At 47.2% G+C, this 20,059-nt stretch overlaps 1 protein-coding gene across 11 annotated transcripts in view; it reads left to right on the top strand.

Moving 5' to 3' along the window:
* The first annotated feature begins 735 nt into the window (after nucleotides 1-735).
* PTK2 (protein tyrosine kinase 2) overlaps nucleotides 736-20,059 on the top strand; it is a 257,936-nt gene continuing 238,612 nt past the window's right edge. For 5 of the 11 annotated variants that reach the window (XM_053896568.1, XM_053896567.1, XM_053896565.1 and 2 more), the window contains exon 1: nucleotides 1,496-1,667. The gene's annotated coding sequence lies outside the window, so the exon portion shown is untranslated. Of the gene's footprint in view, nucleotides 1,051-1,494; nucleotides 1,668-3,866; nucleotides 3,968-20,059 lie in introns of those variants that run through there. The other 6 variants (XM_053896572.1, XM_053896564.1, XM_053896559.1 and 3 more) reach the window with 4 other exon arrangements.

Here is a 20,059-nt window from a genome sequence, read left to right as displayed (position 1 = left end):
GGGACAGGGACATACAATCAAGAAATAAACAACTACACAGTGTAGGGCTGTGGAGGACAATAGATGCTTTGGAGAACAACAGAGCTGAGTCAGGGGGCCATGTGTGTGTGTGTGTGTGTGTGTGTGTGTGTGTGTGAGAAACCATGGAGGGTAGTGGGTGGTTCCTATTATACACAGAGTGGTCAGTTGGCATCTAATGAGGTGACATGTAAGCCTGAGAAAGTGAGGGAGGAAGAAGTTCCAAGCAGAGGGAAGAGAATTCCAGGTGGACCAAACACCGGGTATAAAAGCCCTGGGGCTGACACACTTCCTTGCAATCTTTAATGTAGGTTAAAAAAAAAACACACACACACCAAAGAAACCGTAATACATTTCATTAAAGAACAGTAAACATATTTAAATGCAGTAAAGCTCTTTGTAAGCAAAATTGCTTTATTTCACTTGCTTCTGTTGTAACCAGAATCAAATCGTTGCCGAGAGCAGAATGGGGGGTTACCTTTCTCAGCTTCAGGGAGTTCACCTTTAAAACGAGTATGTGTCTAACTTGCCTCCTGGCTTGTGGATCAAAGTGACACCGTAAAAATGAAAGTTGCTCTGCTTCTGGTTTCATTTCCTACCGCAAGGTTGTCATCTTTTTTTTTTTTTTTTTTTAAAGAACACAAATCAGATATTACTTCCTGCTTAAAACCCTCCAAAGGCTCCCTGCTGCCTAGAGAATAAAGATGCCTTAAGAAGCCCCTGGAAGGCTGCATTTTTACCCCCCCCCTGCCCAGGCTCCAGTCATTGGTAATCAGCTCCCCTCGGACATGGCTCTCTTCTCAGCTGCCCTCTGCCTGGTGACTCCCAAGTGCCGGGGGTCCTACTCCTCTTTCTCGAGGTTCAAGACCTGGGAGACCAGCGCCCAGGCCGCAGATCGGGGCTCAGCGGGCGCTTGAGTGGAGATCCAGTCTTGGCAGGGCCCAGCATTAGCGGTGATGCCAGTCAACACATCCCTGAGCCTCACTCACTTTGCCTCTGTGCAGAGGGGCCCAGGATACCCAACTCGTCTCGGTAGGCGCGCCCCGCGGGGGTGTGGGCCCTGGGGTCGGGCTGCAGGGCGGCCGGCGACGAAGGCCCTGCGGAGGGGCCGCGTCCGGGCCTTGCGGGCGGGCAGGGGGCAGAAGTCTTCCCCGAAGTCGGTCCCCTCCCCGCCCGCCCAGAGTGCTATCGGGGGGAGAGGGGGACCCCGGCTCTGCCGGCCTCCCGTGTCTCCCCCAACCCCCGCGGCCACGCCCGCGCGCAGCCCCTGGCCGTCCCGAAGGCCCGGCGCGGCTCTCCGGCGCGATCTCGGGAACGGAGCCTCGTCGCGTGCTGGGCATGCGCGGGCCGCGGGACGCATGCCCGGTCCTCCCGGGAGGCGGAAGCTCGGCGCGGGGACGCGGCCGGGCGCGCGCAGTGGCGGGGTCGCGCGCCTCAGCCGGTCGCCGCGCACGCGCGGCCCGCGCCGACGCAGCACGGCCCCGAGGGCGCAAGCCCGCTGCCGCCGCCGCCGCCACCGCCACCGCCGCTGCCGGGCCGGGACCGCTGTGCGCCCGCGGCGTGAGGCGTGGGAGGGAGCGCGGTCCCGGCGTTCGCGGCGCCGCCTGGCAGTCGTCTGCCCTCGCCTCCCGGCGCCCAGCGCCGCCCGAGTGAGTGCGGGGCCGGGGCGGGGGCCGGGGCCGGGGCGCGGGCGGGCGGGCGGGCGGGCCGACTCCCGGAGCTGGGGCTTGGCAGGGCCGCGGCCCGCGGGCGGAGGGCCGCGAGGGGCGAGCAGCCGGTCCGGGCGGCGGATGCGGCCGAGACGGGCCCCTCCCGCGCGCGGCTCGGAGGCCGGGGATGTGGGGAGGACGAGGGAGGGGCCCCGGGAGGACGACGCTGTGGGGAGGCTCGAGATGTGGGGCGGACGGGGGGTTCCGGGGGGCTCGGAGAGGCCAGGGACCGGGGAGGACGAGGGGGCGGGTTCTGGGAGGAGGGCGATGGGTGGAGGACGGAGATGTGGGGAGGCCAGGAAACGTGGGGAGGCCGACGGGCTCGGGCAGGCCGGGGGGCTCGGGTAGACGGGGGGGGGGGGGCGTTTGGGGGAACTGAGAAGGCCGGGGGGCTCCTGGAAGGTGGGGAGGGAGGTGCATTCGGGGGCCTCGGAGAGGCGGAGGGTCTGGAGGCCGGGGTGGGGGGGTGGTGGGCGGCTTGGGGAGGCCAGCCGCCGGGCTCCTTGGGAGCGGGCCGATTGCCTCAAAAACAAAAGGGGGGAGAGAGGAAGGAGGAGGAAGAGGGAAATCCTTGGGGACCCTGGGGGCATCACCCGGACCCGGAATGCAGACTCCCTGGCCCTCGGGCAGGGAAGGGCGGGCCTCGAACCCGGATCGCGGTCGGCTCCTTCCCCGCTGCTGGCGCTCAACTTGCCGAGGCCCTGTGGTTTTTTGGGCGATAGCCCTGGACCTCTTGATTCATTGTGCCTCCAAGTTTCCTCCTCTGCCCACCCCAGCCCCCCAGCTCTGCTGCCGGGGTAGGTGGAAGAACGACTCGCTGTTTCTCCCTGGCTTCCTTTTCTTTCTCAGGAGGAGGCTGTGTGTGTGTGTGTGTGTGTGTGTGTGTGTGTGTGTGTGTGTGTGTGGTTCCTTGGTTTTATTAATTGCAGGATTTAGCTTAACGCACTAAGAGTAAAAAGAAATTTTTCTTGAGTCATTTCAACAGTGTCTCATTCTTGCATAGTTAGCCTGCAGCTGGGTTTTTGGCAGTGAGACTAAGATAATAGTAATATTGTAGTAATTATGGGAATTGGTTGAAATACGTTCAAGCTGAAGGCGGTGTAAGAGTTTGGAGATCTGTGCTTAAGACGACCGTGGTTGGGATTCTTAGGTAGAATGTAAACATTTTCGTGGTTGGAAAAATAGGCCGTCGCTATTTGAAATGAAATACCAGAGCCTCACCCCTAATATTTTATTTGTATAATGGGTAAAGAAAATAGTCTTGTCCTGCAAATGGCACAGCCGAGAACGCTGGTCGGTTGTTTGATCTCTGAAAATCTGAAAAGCATGGATGAAGTGATTGGAAGATACATGGTGAATTAGCATTCACCTTTTGTTGAGGTACAGTCTAGGCAATATTTCCAGGCAGCTGCACTTTCTAGATAACTTTTGACACCTCGCAATATTTAGACACATGAAACTTTTAAAGGAAGTTTGTGTTTCAGCGTCTTTAGACGTATATTGTTTTATATTTGTGTCTGTCCTTGGAGGGGGAGTACCACCTGAGCTGCCAGTAGTCTTTTGAATACTTTTGTGGCACTAAATGTTGAAGAAGCAGCAAGATCAAGTAGTTTAGGCGGTTATGAAATAATCCAATTCAACATTGAAAACCGGGAAAAGATTGTTTAAAATACATGAGTGTCTTTAAAACATTCCAATCAGTGGAAGACGTTAGGTTATGCACTGAATAGAGAGACCTACACATTATTCAGAGGTGATGCATCAAAAAGCAAGTCCTTGGTTGGGGCGCCTGGGTGGCGGTGGCTCAGTCAGTGAAGTGTCTGACTTCAGCTCAGGTCACGATCTCACTCTCACGGTTCGGTTCGTGTGTTCGAGCCCTTTGTTGGGCTTTGTGCTGACAGCTCAGAGCCCAGAGGCTGTTTCTGATTGTGTCTCCCTCTCTTTGCCCCTCCCCTCCTCACGCTCTGTTTCTCTCCGTCTCTCAACAATAAATAAATGTAAAAAAATAAAAAAATAAAAAAAAAAAAGCAAGTCCTTGGATAAATAAAGACATTGAATCCAAAACCTAGTATTTAAGGTTCGGGGCAAAGAATACTGGAGCAGAGGCCTAGAGGATGCATGACTTGAGCCTCTTTTCAGGCGGGCAGTGCACTGAAGGTGAATTGTGTCAGGTTAGGGGTGAGGTTCCGTGAGGGAAGCGGCAAAGCGGTGTCTGGGGAAGCTGGAAGTTGGGAGCCGCAGTGAGTACTTTCTAACTAAAGGAGTTTCTCTAACACTCCGTGCTCATTGTTGGAAATTACAGAACTTAATGACCTAGTTCTTCAAATTGGGTTCTTCAGCAAGTCAGATAACTTTTCTTGCCAGGAAGTTGGAGAAGTTGTCTAAATAACAAAATTGTATTGTTAAAAATAGCCCCTTTAAAAAATGCGGATTTGGGGTGCCTGGGTGGCTCAGTCGGTTCAGCGTCCAACTTCGGCTCAGGTCATGATCTCGCAGTTTGTGAGTTTGAGCCCCGCGTCGGGCTCTGTGCTGACAGCTCGGAGCCTGGAGCCTGCTTCACATTCTGCGTCTCTCTCTCTCTCTGCCCCTCCCCTGCTCACACTCTGTCTCTCTCAAGAATGAATAATTAAAAATTGTCTTAAAAGTAGCACAACAAAAGATGAGATTCAGAGTCTTAATTCAATATATAAATCTTGAACCTCTAAAATTAAACATTTTCAGTTTAGACAGAGTTTTAGCTAAAATCTTATTTTAAATCTCAATATAATTAAAAGTTCTATTATTTTTGTCATTTGTGAATGAGGGATTTTTTTGCTTGTAAATCAGTAAAGTTTAGTTTCTGTAGTAATTTACTTTGCCTTAAAGCTCTAGCTTAAGAATTTATTTTCATTACTGTATCTTCCCTTATTAAAATCCCTTAAATAGCAAAAAATTGCTATGTGGGTCTTTGAGAATTTTTACTGATGCGTATATAAATTATTTAAAATGCAAATTTTAAAAACTTGGGCAAAGTAAATGACCTTATTTGAGTCGATAGTAATAACAACAGGAAGTTTGTGAATGCAGTAAGCACTCAAACATGAAGCTGCTTCTCTGTCCTTAGAAGGGTCCTCGGTGGGACAGGATGAGGGCAGTTCCAGGTCGTCTTTGGCTGTACCTGGGTGTCACTGCCTCAACCAGCTACATTAAGAAGTTGTTTTTTTACTTCCCTTCTGTAAAGCATGTGTAGTAATGGATTATTTGAACCCTTGATGTCTTTTTCTCTGTACTAACATTTTGGCAAAGTTTTTTTTTTTTTTTTTTTCCTTTTTCTTCCATGTCATGACTCCCAAAAGGCAGCCTGGTGCAGGAGAAATGAAATTCCTGTCTGCCACTTTCTGGCATTAATTTCTAGGAATTGTGCCAAATGTTACCATTCAGAACCGCATAAATGTGTTTCTGATTATAAAGTAGCAGAAGAAGGCTCTCTGTTCCTATCTATAACAATTGCATTGTTTTTCCTTTTTTTTTTTTTTTTTTTTTTTTGCTAGGCTCTGTGATGGAAAGAAAATTCAGATAAGCATATGTAATTCAACTTTCAGTTTAGATGGAATTTTTAGCACATGTTGTTAATTATAGTCTGATTTGCGTAAGCACTAATGAAATGGTTTTTAGATGAAAGTATGAAATAAATATTTTCACCTGGTTGGCACTATTCCCACTTTTAAGCAATTGAAAGCCTTTGAGAAGAAAACTAGTAGTATCCTCACAAAGCTTACCTGTTTTCAGGACATGAAGGCGTTCACTTAGAAGCTTTGTATTTAAAATAATCCTGCCTAGATCTTACTGATATACGTTGCCATTTAGTGTTAACTCATTTTTGAGAACAAGAAAAGTGACAAAAGTCATCCATTTCAATTTTAGCCCCTGACAGGAGAGGACACGTAATGTTGCTGGGCACCTGTGTGGGTACAGTGTGGTATTGTAGGGGTCACTACCCTTTTGCAGAGGAATTAACTCTGGGAGATGGGACCTGAGCCGATTGCTTTTGTGCTGTATCTCCTGCTCATTTTACAGACGAAACACTGGAAGTCTGGAGGCAGAGTAGCCTGCGTGGGTCTCTTGGCCCACAGGTGGCAGATCCTGGCTGGCGAGGCCTGCTGGCCTTTCTGTGCAGCCTCTGACTAGAGGAGCACTGGTCTTAACAGATCCCAATCCAGCCTTCTGAAGTGGGAGTGAACAGTGTGCAAGGGCACAGGAAAGTTTAAGTAGTTACATTTCCTGTTTCAGTCTGACCGTTTCATATGGTGAAGTTATGATCTGGCCAACATAGTGTAGGTAAACGTTTTAACGCACATACCAACATTGTTTAATTATGTTAAATTAATTTAGAGTTTGTTAAATGAAAATGTGTAACGTATGGTGCAGTGATTGATGCTTCTTATTTGTTAAAGGATATGCTTTCGTAATTTCCACATTTATACAGTTTTTTCATCAGTGACTTTTTCGGGGGGGTTGTTTATGAATATGGTTTTGTGGGAAGCAAGGAGTAACGTAAGGGAAAAGTAAATGGCACGTTTCTCGTGCAGGTTTAATCCCCTTGGAGTAAATCCTAGCATTTATAATCTCTAACACACTGGTGCTCTAGAAATGTTTCTGCAATGAATGTGCTCATTCTCACCGATTTAGAATTTTCCATCCTGCTTTTAACAGTTGACTTACTCTGTACTCCTTTATTTGGGGCCAGTGGACTAAAACCAAGCTCAGAAGAATCTGGAAAGTTGTATCTTCGGGCTTTCTGTGCCTAGGATCTCCCTTCTGCCTCCATACTCTACCTTAAAAGTTCTGCCATTTGGTGCTTTCGATTCTGTGAGTGGTAGGTGCTTGTTGGGTCTACTTGTGACCAAAGCACCATGTGTTTGTCTTTGAGGGACCGAAGGCAGACTGGTGTGGTTTTATACCTTCTGTATTTGTAGTGCCTTGTGTGTCTTACAGAATTTAAGCCCCAAGAGGGCAGAAACTTTGTTTCCTACACTGTGGCATGCCCAGCGTCCGGCACAATAATACTTGTTGAAGGAGAGAACCCAGGTGTACTAGTGATTGGAGAACTCGTACTGTGTCAGCTGTCCACTGTGTTGTTTGCCTTGGTAAAGAACCTTACCTAAGAACCAAGTAGGACTTGATACGAGGGGACATCGTGGATTATCCGTGTTTCTGCTTTTGTCTGCCTTATTCTAGATTATAGGTATTATTAAACTTGAGCCAGGAGAAAGACAGTTCTCTGTCCTTTTACAATTTTCAAGTGTATTTTTTTTCCTAGAAAAAATGATTTTGTCGGAATTGGTCACGGGTTCCTTGGGACTCATTCTATGTTCTGAAGACAGAAAGTTGCTCAAGGTGACACGAAATGAATGGGGTTTAGAAAAGATCCTTGATTCCCGGTCTCTAGAAGCTCTGATGTATCTTTTGCTAATCGGTTGGACCCATCAGATACTTCACAAGGGTTTACATTATGCCCTGAAACCATTTTAAAAGAGGGGTTTCACCTTCCTAACGCTGTAACGCGAGTTCTGCACTCCAGCTCTCCCTTGACCTGACGAGTCTTTTATGCTGTTATTCAGAGAAAACATTTTGAGTGACGGGTCACCTGCCTCCACTCAGGTAAGGAAAGTCAATATTTGGGTAAAAAGAGTAGCTTGTTCTTCCTCAGCAGGTTCCTCCTAGTCTTGCTGTGTTGCGTGGGGAAGTGCGCGTGCGCATGGTCTCCAGCAAACTCTAGGTTGTTGGCAGAGGCTCTCCCGGTGTGGCCGCCTCGCCTCGCTGTCCCTGGGACCTGGATAGAAATGCGCACGCTCCTGCCCCACCTCTGACCTCCTGAATCAGACTGGGGGTGGGGCCAGCCGACTGCTTTAACACTGGGTCCAGGAGCTTTTGTTTCCTGCTGATGTCAGTGAACCTCTACTTGAGAGTGTTTTAAAAGAGATGCAGCTCACAGCAGGCAGAATCTGTGGTCAACGGCAGGGATGGGTGTATCCCCTGCCCACTTAGGCTGGCCAGGGAGATTGCCTGCCCCTCGGGACTCTGAGATCTGTTTCTCAGGATTTTCAGGGTCTTGGGAAGACCTCACGACTAATTTTGTTCAGGGATATTGAATGTTTTATGCTGAGATCATTTAAGTCTTCTGAATCTTGGTTTGGATTTTAAATGAAAAATTTTGCATTAGGATAGCAGTTTAGATGGCCCCTGGGCTTGTGGCTTTTGGCAAATAGCAGGAGAGTGTGTACATGTGGGTGCGTAGGGTGCACGTTCCCCTGGACGTTTTGTTTTGGTGCTGAGAAATTGGCTCACTTATGCTAGCATCAGGAGGGTCTCCAAGTCCTGGGGCGACTCCTAAGCAGCTTTGTGCGAATGGACTCTGTGCCTAGCGTCAAAGTCCTATCCAAACTTAATACATTTTGTTTTCCTTTTGTCTCTATTTCCTAAGAAAAGGGCTAGATAAAAGTTAGTATACAAACATAGGAGTGGTGATGTGCCTCCTGTCGGTCGTGTCCTATGCAGAGTTAGACGCACCTGTTGGCAAATACAATATCGTTAAGCTCAGGGACGAGGACTCGGTATTATCCTGTACGTGTCTGTGGGTCCTTCACAGCTTGCTCGGACTGCTGTAGTAGGTTGGCCCTCGGTAGTTTGTTTAATGATGGAAGAAGAGTCTGTCCTCCTGCTGGGGGGACCTCGTGGTCTTTAAGTATGTGAAAGTTGTCACAAAGGTGGACAAGACAAATTAGGGATAGACAGGTAGAGTTAAGTGTACTGTAATCTCAAAACGAAGTACAAAGGATGTTTCCACATACCTCCTCTGGCCCCCATCAAACTTTGGTGGTACAGCTTTGTGACAGAGAAAATAAATGAGCTGGTGGGAAGACACAGTCTGGAAGTTGAAGTTCTAGTTCACGGTCAGTTGTAGACCCTGACCCCCTTAAAGGTACTTCTGCACACCTGGCCCACAGCAGCTTCTCGGTATACGGAACGGAGGCTCCATCCATTGTCCGTCTTCTCTCTGATTACTCCTTCAGCCCCTCTCTCTGGTCTCCCTGCCGTCTCCCCTCCCTGCCCCTTCTGGTGGTTTCTGGTGTGTTGCCGCCTTGTGGTTTTAAATAACCTTTTCCTGGTTGCAGTGAGGTTGCATATCCTTTTATGTGTTTACTGGCCGTTCGGATTCACTGTTTTGCAAAGTGCCCATTTTTTCTATTAGGTTAGTTTTAAATTGATTTGTAGACTTTATACGTTCAAGACACATTCTTTGTTGGGTGCGTATTTTGCCACTGTCTCTTCCCACTTAGTCATACGCAGTTTCACTAATTCTGTGGTTTTGTTTTGTTTTGTTTTTGATGAATAGAAGTTCTTAAATTTAGTTAGTGCCATTTATGTCTTTTCCTTTGTAGTTGATGCTTTTTGTTTCCCTACCCTGAGGTCACGAACTAATTCTCCTTTACTTTCTAAATGCCTTTTTGTACTTTCGCTTTTACCCTTTAACTTTATAATCTCGTGGAACTGGTTTTGGTGTATAGTGTGAAGAAGGGACGCAACTTCATCAGTATGGGGACATTTAGTTGTCCTAACTCCATTTACCAAAAAGATGGTCTTTAGGGGCACGTGGGTGACTTAGTCGGTTAAGCATCCAACTCTTGATTCGGCTCCAATTGTGATCTTGTGGTTTGTGCGTTTGAGCCCCATGCTGGGCTCCACAGTGACGGCACGGAACCTGTTTGGGATTCTCTCTCTCCCTCTCTTTCTGCCCCTCTCTCTTGCACTGAAAATAATAAATAAACATTAAAGAAAAAAAAAGGTCATCTTCTCCCCAATGCTCTTCAGTGCCACCACTGTTGTAAATGAAAGGTCCATGTGTATGTGCCTCAGTTTCTGGGCTCTCTGATTCCATTGGTACAGCCCACTTTAAGCTGTCTGAATCTCTGCAGGTCTGTAACAAGTCTTATCGTGGAGCTCTTCCCACCTGGGTTCCTCTTCAGGCTTACCTTGGCCATCCTTGACCCCTTGTAGATCTGTATCTGTTTTAGAATCACTTCTTAACTTCCAAAAAAACTTCTCCCTGACGTTGCTTGGGATGGTATTGAATATGGTCAATGTGTAGAGAGTTGTTTCTAGTTTTGAGTTGTTACAGATAAAGCCTATGAATAATTTTGTCCAAGTCTTCATGTGGACATAGGCTTTCATTTCTCCTGGAACGGCTGGCTCTAGGACTGTCACGGCTGGACCATATGGTAGGTGTATGCTTGACTTTTTAAGAAGGTGCCACACTCTGTTCTGGACGGATGGGCCATTTTCCACTCCTCCCAGCCTTGTGGGAGAGTTCCAGTTGCTCTGGATTGTCGGGGCAACACTCGGTGTGGCCAGTCTTCTAGCTTTGGCCATTCCGATAGGTGTGTCGTGGTCTTTTTTTGTGGGTTCCCTTGTTTCCCAAATGCCTAATGATGTTGAGTATCTTTTCGTAGGTTTTTTGCCACTCATATACCTTCTTTGGTATTCAAATCTTTTGCCTATTGATTTTTTTTCTTATTGGTGGGTTCTTTATATATTCTGGACATAAGTCTTTATTAGATCATGCTGTGCCTGTCTCTCGTGCTGCAGCTTGTTTTTACACTCTCTTAACAGGGTCCTGAGGACAGAAGGTATGAATTTTGATGATGTCTCGTGTATCAACTTGTTGCTTTATGGACTGTGCTTTTCTAGTGTCATAGTTATGAAATCGTTGCCTAATCCTGGGTCACAAAAGTTTTCTCCTGTGTCCTCCCCTCCCCTCTCCCCTCTAGAAGAGTTTCGGGTTTTACATTTAAGTCTGTGATTCATTTTGAGATCCTTTTTATTTATGGTGTGGGATATTACTTGTAGGATTCTTCATGTAATCCTCATTATTTGTAGGACTCTTTTGAGGCATAGAATAAAGATGTAGCCCCTCGAGAGAGTATATTATTTTCTTTTTTGCTTCAGCCAGTTTGGGATCACCTTAAAGCAAGTGCGGACCTGGACCACCTGATGCTGGAGTTTTCCTGGACAGATGATTCACTGCTGGTTTCTCTTACCTTGAGCTGTTAGCCTTTAGGGTCATGCTCATGGAGGTAGGGGTTTTGGTAGACATGTTGGGGGATCTGGCCTTTGATTCCTGTTTCCCTGTTGTAAAAATGAAGGTTGAAAACGTTCAGAATTGGCAGGTGACTTCAGGGCAAAGGTGGTTTCTGTGCTCGTTTATCTCTTTGGGTTCCTGAGTTCAGTTTAATTTTGGCCCGGTATTTCCTTGTTGTCAGTTTCCGGTTGCTTTTAAGATTTTTAAAGTATTCTCTCCATGTTTTTTATAGTCTTTTTCAGGGTAAGGGTTGGAGCCAGTAACCTGGCCTGTAGCTGAGGAGCCAAGGAAAATTCTTTATCATTTTCCTGCAGTGTTTGCAGTCTATCCTTGGATCTGTGTCGCCTGCTGTGGTTGCTAGCCACGTGTGGCTATTTAAATTAAAATCAAGTAAAAGTTCTGTTTCACAGTCACACTAGCCCCAGTTCGAGTGCTCGGCATCCACATGTGGCTAGTGGCTACCCCACTGGACACTGCTGAGTTGGAACATTTTCATCATCATGGGACATTCTCTTCGACGGTGCTGGCCGGGCTCTTGAGAACCTCATCAGGGATTTGCAATGGTACGTGGGTCTGCCCTGGAGAACCTCCGATACGGGTATCCTTGCTGCTGCAAGGTTGACTTTTTCTGGAATCTGTCTGCAGCTACAAGAGCTGGACAGATGGTCGAGCCCCTTTCAAAGGCTTGTCATGGAGCCTTTCCGTAGGTGCACTTTGGGTTCTCGGGGTGGTGGAGGTGGGATAACGGGAAGATGTGGTGCGTTGAGTAGGAAACCATGAAGTACTGATACTTACACATATCTGCCTTGTGGTTACTGTGGGCATCTGATTCAGTTTTGTTTATAAAAAGTAGCATTAACTTGAAAATTATCAAAATTAACTAATGGGTCGAAATTACATTTTATCCCTCCCCTCAAGTCTCCGGTATTAGTGAGTGAACATTCTAGGTGTTGTAGTTTGTGTAAGGAGGCAGGTCTCCTTAATGGAAAGAGCATCTTATTTAGGAAACAGAAGGTCTGGGTTCACACGTTGGGGCTTTGCCTTTAGTCATGTGACTTCTGACACTGTCCTTATCTATAAAGTCTAGTGTCTGTAATCTCAGCCTTTGAGGCTCTGTGTGCAGTTACTGTGTAAAATGCTGTACAGATGTGACGTGCTGGCCCAGCTGACCCTTGTACAGTGCAGGGGTTTAGGGCACCGACACCCGTATAATGAAAATTCGCAGTTAGCGTGTAATGTGTTAATTTTTTAAATGTTTATTTATTTTTGAGAGAGAGAGAGGGACAGTGCAAGCAGGGTAGGAGCAGAGAGAGAGGGAGACACAGAATCCGAAGCAGGCTCCAGGCTCCGAGCTGTCAGCACAGAGCCCTACACGCGGGGCTCGAACCCATAAACCACAGGATCATGACCTGAGCCGAAGTCAGACACAACTGACTGAGACACCCAGGCGCCCTTTCTTAAAAAAACCATTTTTTTAATGTTTAACGAATATTTTGTGTGTGTGTGATATGCTATATTCTCATAATAAAGGAAGCTAGAGAAAAGAGGATGTGAAGAAAATTATAAGAAAATACATTTATTGTGTAGTATTTATTGAAAACAATCTGTGCAGGGGCGCCTGGGTGGCTCAGTCGGTTGGGCATCCGACTTCAGCTCAGGTCATGATCTTGCGGTCCGTGAGTTTGAGCTCTGCGTCAGGCTCTGTGCTGACAGCTCAGAGCCTGGAGCCTGTTTCAGATTCTGTGTCTCCCTCTCTCTCTGACCTTCCCCCATTCATGCTGTGTCTCTCTCTGTCTCAAAAATGAATAAACGTTAAAAAAAAAAAAAATTAAAAAAAAAAAAAAAGAAAACAATCTGTGCAAAAGTGGACCCAGTGGTTCAAGAGTCAACAGTGTTAAGGGCCTGTCTTGTGCATGGTGTAGTGCCCGTGGGGGCACAGACAGCAGGGCAGAAGGGGAACGATACAGTCCACGTGGAGCGGGACACCCACAGTGGGAGTGCCATAGTGGAGTGCTCTGCGGACCTGGAGGGCAGGTCCCCAGTCATGGTCAAGCTCAGAGGCCGGCAAACTTTCTCTCTTTAAGGCCAGACCGTAAATGTTTCAGGCTTTGTGGGCTACATTGGGCCTGTCACAGATCTGTGTGTGTGTGTGTGTGTGTGTGTGTGTGTGTGTGTGTGTGTGTGTGTGTGAACAACCCGTTAAAAAGGTAAAAATCTTTCTTAGTCAAGAAACCACACAAAATCTGGCTGTGGGCCAAATGCTGTGACCTCCGCAGGTCTGGCTGTCTGCGGGAGTCATAGAAATACCGAGGACAGGACGATGGGAAGCAGGCGGGGCCTCTCGGAGGACACACCCTGTGGAAGGGTGCGGAGGTGGGAGGCTGGGGTTTGTGGAACCGAATGCTGGCGCCGGTGTTTGGGCGTACAGGGTGGGTTGGGTAGAGGAGGAGGTGAGGTTGATACTGTCTGCAGGATCAAAGCAGTGTGCGCCTGACTCTGACGGGAGCCGACTTCTACGGCAGGAGGATGGTTGCACCGAGGACAAGGGTCGGGCAGGGAGGTGTCGCCAGGGTGCACTTCAGAAGGCAGAGGGACCAGACCCTTGTCATTAAGGAAGTGGCTGCCTGGTGTCGCTCAGCTAGTAAAGTGATGGGCAAAGTTCAGATGGTCTGATTTAACAGCCTGTGTTCTTTTAATTATACAATTACGTTGTACACACAAGTGAAGAAGGCCTTAATTAAGGGCACGACTGAGGAACTGTAGAGAGGGCTGATTTGAAGCCTGTTTCTGAGTCTGTCTCCCAGGCTCTGACCAGGGAAATGCGGAGGTAGGGCCGAGAGAGGGGGTGTCCAGGGCAGTTCCAGGATGGCTCTCGGATTTCTTGCTCGGTAAAAAGTCTACAGAGACCTTTTTGCTTTTACGTGCCGCCTGGTCGGACTCTTGCTTGAAGAGACAGTGCTCTCTCCTAGGTCCGTGAACCGCAGGGACGGAAATCAGAAGTGTGTGTGCACACACACCAGTTGTTGTCCCTGGGAGGGTTCGCCCGGGCTTTTGTCAGAGTATCAACGGCGAGCCCCGCCCCAAGGGGGGACCCCTCCTGTTGTTAGGTTGTAGGCCTCTGACAGCCTCTGTGCAGGTGTGAGTCTGTAAGGGAAGGCTCAGCATCCGGATCCCAGGACTCTTACCTTAAATGTCGTACATCCCGGACTGCTGCATAAAACACAAGCACATGCAGCTGTCTCCTGAGCCGAACTGTACCAACCGGCAATTAGGACTTTTCCCCTGGCCTCCCCTCCCCCCTCCAAAAGATGAAACAAGGCACAGTTTTGGTCCACAGAAGGCCAGCCGGGTGTTTGGCACTTTGATGGCCATGGATGTTTCGACATGCTGCTGTGTGTTAGGTAAAGCTGAAGTTTATAAACTGTTAGGCATATCTTAATAGTCACATGGCTATGAGAGCTGGACCAGTGTCACTTTTAGTGGGCTCTGTTAACTCCAAAACGAGTGAGTTTTTCCATCCACTGAGAAGTGTGTTAATAGTTAATGGTTGTAAGACAGTCCTGAACTCATGTTGTTATGGTTAGCTCTTAACGTCACCGGAATGCAGGAGGAGCTGGGAAGCTGGTGGTTAATGTTTGAAATAGCACCAGGTGGGTTAATCTGGTGTCCTGGGGTCTAAACTGGATTGGTTCACATCTGATGTCAACATTATTATATGCAGTTTAGAATTACAGATTTCAGATTATGGTAATCCCTACAGAGATTTGCTGTATTGGGTGATATACGGCTGCTCTATAGGAGATGAATCTTAGAGGGGAGAGTTTGCAAATGGGTGTACGTCTGGGAAAGTTTCCCTTTTCCTATTAAGAAAAATTGTGACCTCCATTAAGGGCCAAGTGTCCTGAATGGCAGAGATGTAAGAAATGCTGGAATTTGGTGATGGTGTAGAAGTTAAAAGTGAAAAACCTTAGGCTCTTTAAGGTATCACCCTTAAGAGTTCATGCTGGGGATCACTGTGATTCCAGTGTAGGCAGAACATTGGAATCTCCTTGGCTGTGTCATGGCAAAAAAAAAAAAAAAAAAGCTTGCTTTCTGCTCTGGACAAAATACACGAGTTGTATCCCAAGGTGTTGCCATGATAGAACAGGTGGCAGGAGTAACTGAGTTTAAGTGCCAGTTGTCTACGGAAGCGTTAGTTTTTGACAGGTCACGACTGAGTGTTTGGTGGGGGAAGACTTGATGTTTGATTTTCATCCGTCCTTTGAATCTGTCCTTTCAGCCATTTCATTGGAAATTGTAAACTTTTCCATGGGGTGTCTGCCCCCTGTTTTATATAGTCTAGGATTTTAGAAGTGGATCTAAATTTAGGGATCATCTAGTCCAGAGTTCTCACTTGAGAGTTGAAGAAATAACCCAGAGAGGGTACCTGGCTCTTTGATGTGAAGGAGGGGACTCTCGAGAGACTCTTAGCTCTCTTGACTTTAGCTCACTGGTGATGTTTTCAGTGGGTGAGGAGGGTGTGAAGGCAGCTTATGAAACTCAAGTTTCCTGTTAATTGTCAGGAGATTGAAAAAAAATGGATGTAATTGACAGGTGCGTAAGAAGTGGAGATCATTGGATCTGTCGCCCAAACTGTGTCCAAGTGGTGTGTGGTTTGCATCCACATGATCTTGGATATCGGAGCAATGACAAAACAAGTCTTACACGTTCGTATGTTCTGGGTTGTAAAGGCTTATAGTGCCCATTCTTCTCACTCATCTGTTGAAACGTTTTCACGAGGCACTCTTGAGCATCTGCCCTGATGGGGATTTGTTCAAAAGAAGAGTCTTGGGCGCCTGGCTGACTCAGTGCGTAGAGCATGTGGCTCTTGATCTCAGAGTCGTTGGTTCGAGCCCCCCGTTGGGTGTAGAGATTACTTAAATAAGTAAATTTAAGAAAAAAGAAAGAAAGAAAACAGTCACTGCCTGAATGTAGTGTGCTTAAGAGTCACTGAGGAGAGTGGGTTAGAAATGCAGATGCCTGGTGTCGTCCCCCGGAGGTGTTGAGTTATCACTCCTGACGTGCAAGCCGGTCACGTGCATTTTAAACTAGCATCCCCACATGCGGAGAAACGCTGCTGTAGTGTTGGTGAAAATACACCGTAAATCATCAAGATCTGGAGTTTGGGAGGCCCTAAGACTGCCTGCAGGTTCCATGGTTCACTAGAAGGACTGACAGAACCCAGAAAAGCCATTGTACGGTTTGTTACGGTGGTTTATTATGGTGCAGGGACTCAGGCAACAGTCAGCAAAGGAAAGGTGCATGGGGCCGAGTCCAGGGAGGACCACGCGTGAGCTTCTGGGTGTGCTTCTCCCTGGGCAGCCGTGCCGATTTCTCTTGGCACCCGTGCTGCCAACCGGGGAAGCTCACCTGAGCTCGGTGTCCAGGGTATTTCTTGGCGGTCAGTCGCATAGGCACTGCCCTGCGTGGTTGAGTTTTACCCTCCAGTCGCTCCAGAGATCGAGCTGGTGTTGTGTGTCCCAAGCCTCACTGGAAATCACATTGTTAGCGTAGACTAACCTTGGGTGTGACCCAAGGCCCCCAGCTAAGCAAAGACGGCCTAGTCAGACAGGAGGTTCAGAGGGCTTACAGGTGACGCCCCGGGAACTGGGCAACGGCTGAATCTTTCTTCGGGCAAGGTTAATCTTTTATCGTATGAAGCCTAAGAAAGTGCATTATTATTTATTTCTGTCATTACCGGAGAGTTCAAGAAATTACTGCTTTTAGGCGGAAGATATGTTACAACCACATGTGTATCATTTAGCGCACAACTAAAATACCAGAATTTCTGCACACGGGTGAAGATGTCTCCAGAAGCGTGTTCTACTTGACGCCTGTCGTAATGTTTTCATCAGGAATTCGAATACAGATCAGGAGGTAATGCTGGGAGACTGTTCATTTTTAGAATCGGGATTTTAAAATATTTCGACAGGTTGCAACGGAGTGCTGAAATCAACGAGGTAAAACGTATCAGGAATAAAAGTAAGATGGCAGACCTACGTTGAAAAGAAAAACCAGCCGAGAAGCTAAAGATGTGCGAACCATGCCTTAGCTGTACCTGTGCGCAGAAGATATGGGGAAGCTGGCTGAAAGGGATTGGCAGGCTTCTCTGTAAAGGGGCAGATGGTAGGCATTTTAGGTTTTGCAGACTAATAGGCAAAATGAAGGATATTATGTAAGGACTTATGTAACAAGAGAACACAAATTTCTACAACATTTTTACTGACAGGATTCCAAATAATAATTGAGTGTGTGCGTGCGTGTGTATGTATATGTATGTATTTTATAATACAGGCCTACTAAGAAGAATGGAATTCTTTTTCAGGGGGAGGGTTGGATAATACTTTTCTTCATTGCAGTTCAAACTTAGTGTTCCCTATCATCAGAATCAGTTACAAATGTTCATGTCTTAATGCTGATCTGCAAGGGAACTTTTAGACACTTCATCTTTAAAAATGTCTTCACACTGATAGGTGTGCTCAGATACTGATATCAGGTTGGAAGTATATCATTTTAATTCAGCATATTCGTTGTTTGGCAGACACAGAATTCCATTGGATTCTTCTTGATATTTGGCTTTTAGCGTGTCATTACGTTGCAGATTAATCTCTTCTAACTGACGGTTAGATGGAAGGACCTCAGTTCCATAGTGAATGAAGAGGGTTTGGAAATACGTAAATTTTCATTGTATTTGCATCAGGGCTTGAAAAATGCTGCTGGAACTGTAGTTTGAATTCAGAAAATCTATCTGCTGCAAATCTGTGTGGGGTTGGAAATCCTGCCTCTCTTTTTAGCTTTTTTTTTTTTAAGATTTGATTTTTAAGGAATCTCTATACCCAATGTGGAACTTGAACTCACTACCCCGAGATCGAGGGTCGTGTTGACTTCAGACTCAGCCAGCCAGGCACCTGTCTCTTTTTAACTTTTGATGGCATGGGAAGTGTGTTAGTCCACGGGACGTTACTTGTGATTGAGATGTTTGTGGTCGCTGAAATGACTTCACTATGGCAGTCCCTTGTGTAAGCGCTGTTGTGCCTTGTAAATTTAGGTTGAGTTCATTGAGAAATGTTAACAAGTGTGAGCAAAAGCTGATTTCCAAAGCTGTGGTAATAACTGAAGGAGGGTCTTTTTGTTCAGAAAGATTGCATCTTGGCTCTGACGTAAGTAAAGCTCTCCCACAAATCATCGAACTGCTGTCTGTAGGACACGTCAGGATATTGTGGTGAAGTTTGCTATTGATACTACTGGCTCAGTGACACGTGGCAGATGAAAATACTTTCCACAAAGCACCTGCTGGTGAATAATACATTGAAGAACGATAGTTTAAGTAAGCGTGTTTAAATGCTTTAAGCAACTTATGTTTTCATACTCTTTGTAGATTTTCCAGGTAAACCTTTTGTTCTACGTGGATTTTTACCATCATCACTTGTAACACATCTTGGCAGATTCCTCTTCAGGTTGTACGAAATTGGTGTTTTCTCAATCTCTCTGAAAATATTCTCACCAGCAGCTCCACACAGACTATTCTTAGAGGCCAATTCTTCAGTCGCATTGACTCCTTGAATGAACAGCCGGGCAATATGGGTAACACCTGTTGACTCAGCAGCGACCAAGGGAATCAGCTCAGTCATGTGCCTCGTTCCTTAACTGTCCGTGTTACTCTGATGTCCTCATGTCTGAGCAACTGTTCTTCTGGAAGGCTAGTAGTTGTAAACAAGTTTGCTTTTCCTCAACACATTTCCTCCACTGTTCAGCCAAACGTGATTTAACGAACTCCTTGTCATCCATGTAAACAGAGAGACGGTTTAGGGTTTTGAGCAGGGAAGTGACGCCATCTGAGTTAGATTTGGAATCGGCCCGCCGCGTTGAGCTTATGCACTAGGGTGGCAAAGTGGGGAGCAAGGAGGCCTGTCCTGTGGTGCTGTAGTCGTTGGAGTGGGTGATGATGGTGGCTCACGTCTGAATGGTGTTGGTGAGCCTGATGGCAAGGGGACAGTGTCTGGGCCAGTTTTGTGGGAAGAACCAGCATGATTTGCTGAGCAGACTGGATGCGGAATGTGGGAGGAAGAGAAGAGATGGGGATGACATCCTTTGTTTGCAGCCTCAGCAGTTGGAAGGAGGGCGTTGTGAACAGAGAAGACTGTGTAAGAAGGTTTGTAGAGGGGGAAGGTCAGTCAGCACCTGAGCTTTGGGGTGTTGGACGTTCTGTTCAGTTCTCTTTGGTGGTGTTCCGCTTCTCCAAGTGACCTAGAAGCTGGTCCCAGCATAGGCTGTACCTGCAGGGTTTGGTCACGAAAACACAAGCCACTCTAGATGTTTCTTTTTCTTTTCTTTCTTTCTTTCTTTCTTTCTTTCTTTCTTTCTTTCTTTCTTTCACACTTATTTATTTTGAGAGAGAGAGAGAGAGCAAGTGAGTGGGGAAGGGGCAGAGAGAGAGAGAGAGAGAGAGAGAGAGAGAGAGAATCTCAAGCAGGCTCCGCACTGCCAGCGCAGAGCCTGATGTGGGGCTTGATCTCACAACCGTGAGATCATGACCAGAGCCGAAATCAAGAGTTGGGCGCTCCACTGACTCAGCCACCCAGGCACCCTGCTAGATATTTCTCAATACAGGGAATCGGAATCCGTCACTACTGGTGGGAGTGCTGGCAGAGAGTAAATTTTTTTTTTCATTTTGCCAATCTTGCCTCTTACTATTTAACTCCAACCCTGAGTTGTATCAGGCAGGGGTTTAGGGAAACGTAGCTCTGCCCTCTCCTCACTGATGCACAGAAGGCAGAGGTGGTGTCCATGATGTGGTGTCGGCAACAGTCGGTCCAGCACAACAGTGGGACGGCTGGTCTGAGCTAGAGATACAAGTTTTAAGGTTGTTAGCATAGAAACAGCATTTGAAGTGAGCTTAGCAGGGAGGTAAGCATGGCTAAGAGGAGAAAGGACAGAGCCTTGGGACAGTCTGGAATCACCTGTTTTGAAGATGAGGGGAGAGCATCTGTGAGGTAAGAGGAAAATCACGAGACGGGGCGTGGGAGATCAGTTCTTGCCAGTTGCTGCCGTAAGGTCGAGACCCGAGCAGTAGTGATTGGGTTGAGCAGTGCAGTGGTTATTGGTAGTCTCGGACGGAGAACTTTCCGTGGAGTGGTGGGGGCCAAAGTCAGTGGGTTTAAGAGATAGAAGGAAA

The sequence above is a fragment of the Panthera pardus genome, unplaced genomic scaffold, assembly GCF_024362965.1.
Source record: "Panthera pardus isolate Hobbes unplaced genomic scaffold, ASM2436296v1 HiC_scaffold_7, whole genome shotgun sequence".
Classification (NCBI taxonomy): domain Eukaryota; kingdom Metazoa; phylum Chordata; class Mammalia; order Carnivora; family Felidae; genus Panthera; species Panthera pardus.
Note: the sequence above shows the minus strand (reverse complement) of the source record. Positions and strands in the feature narration are given on the sequence as shown.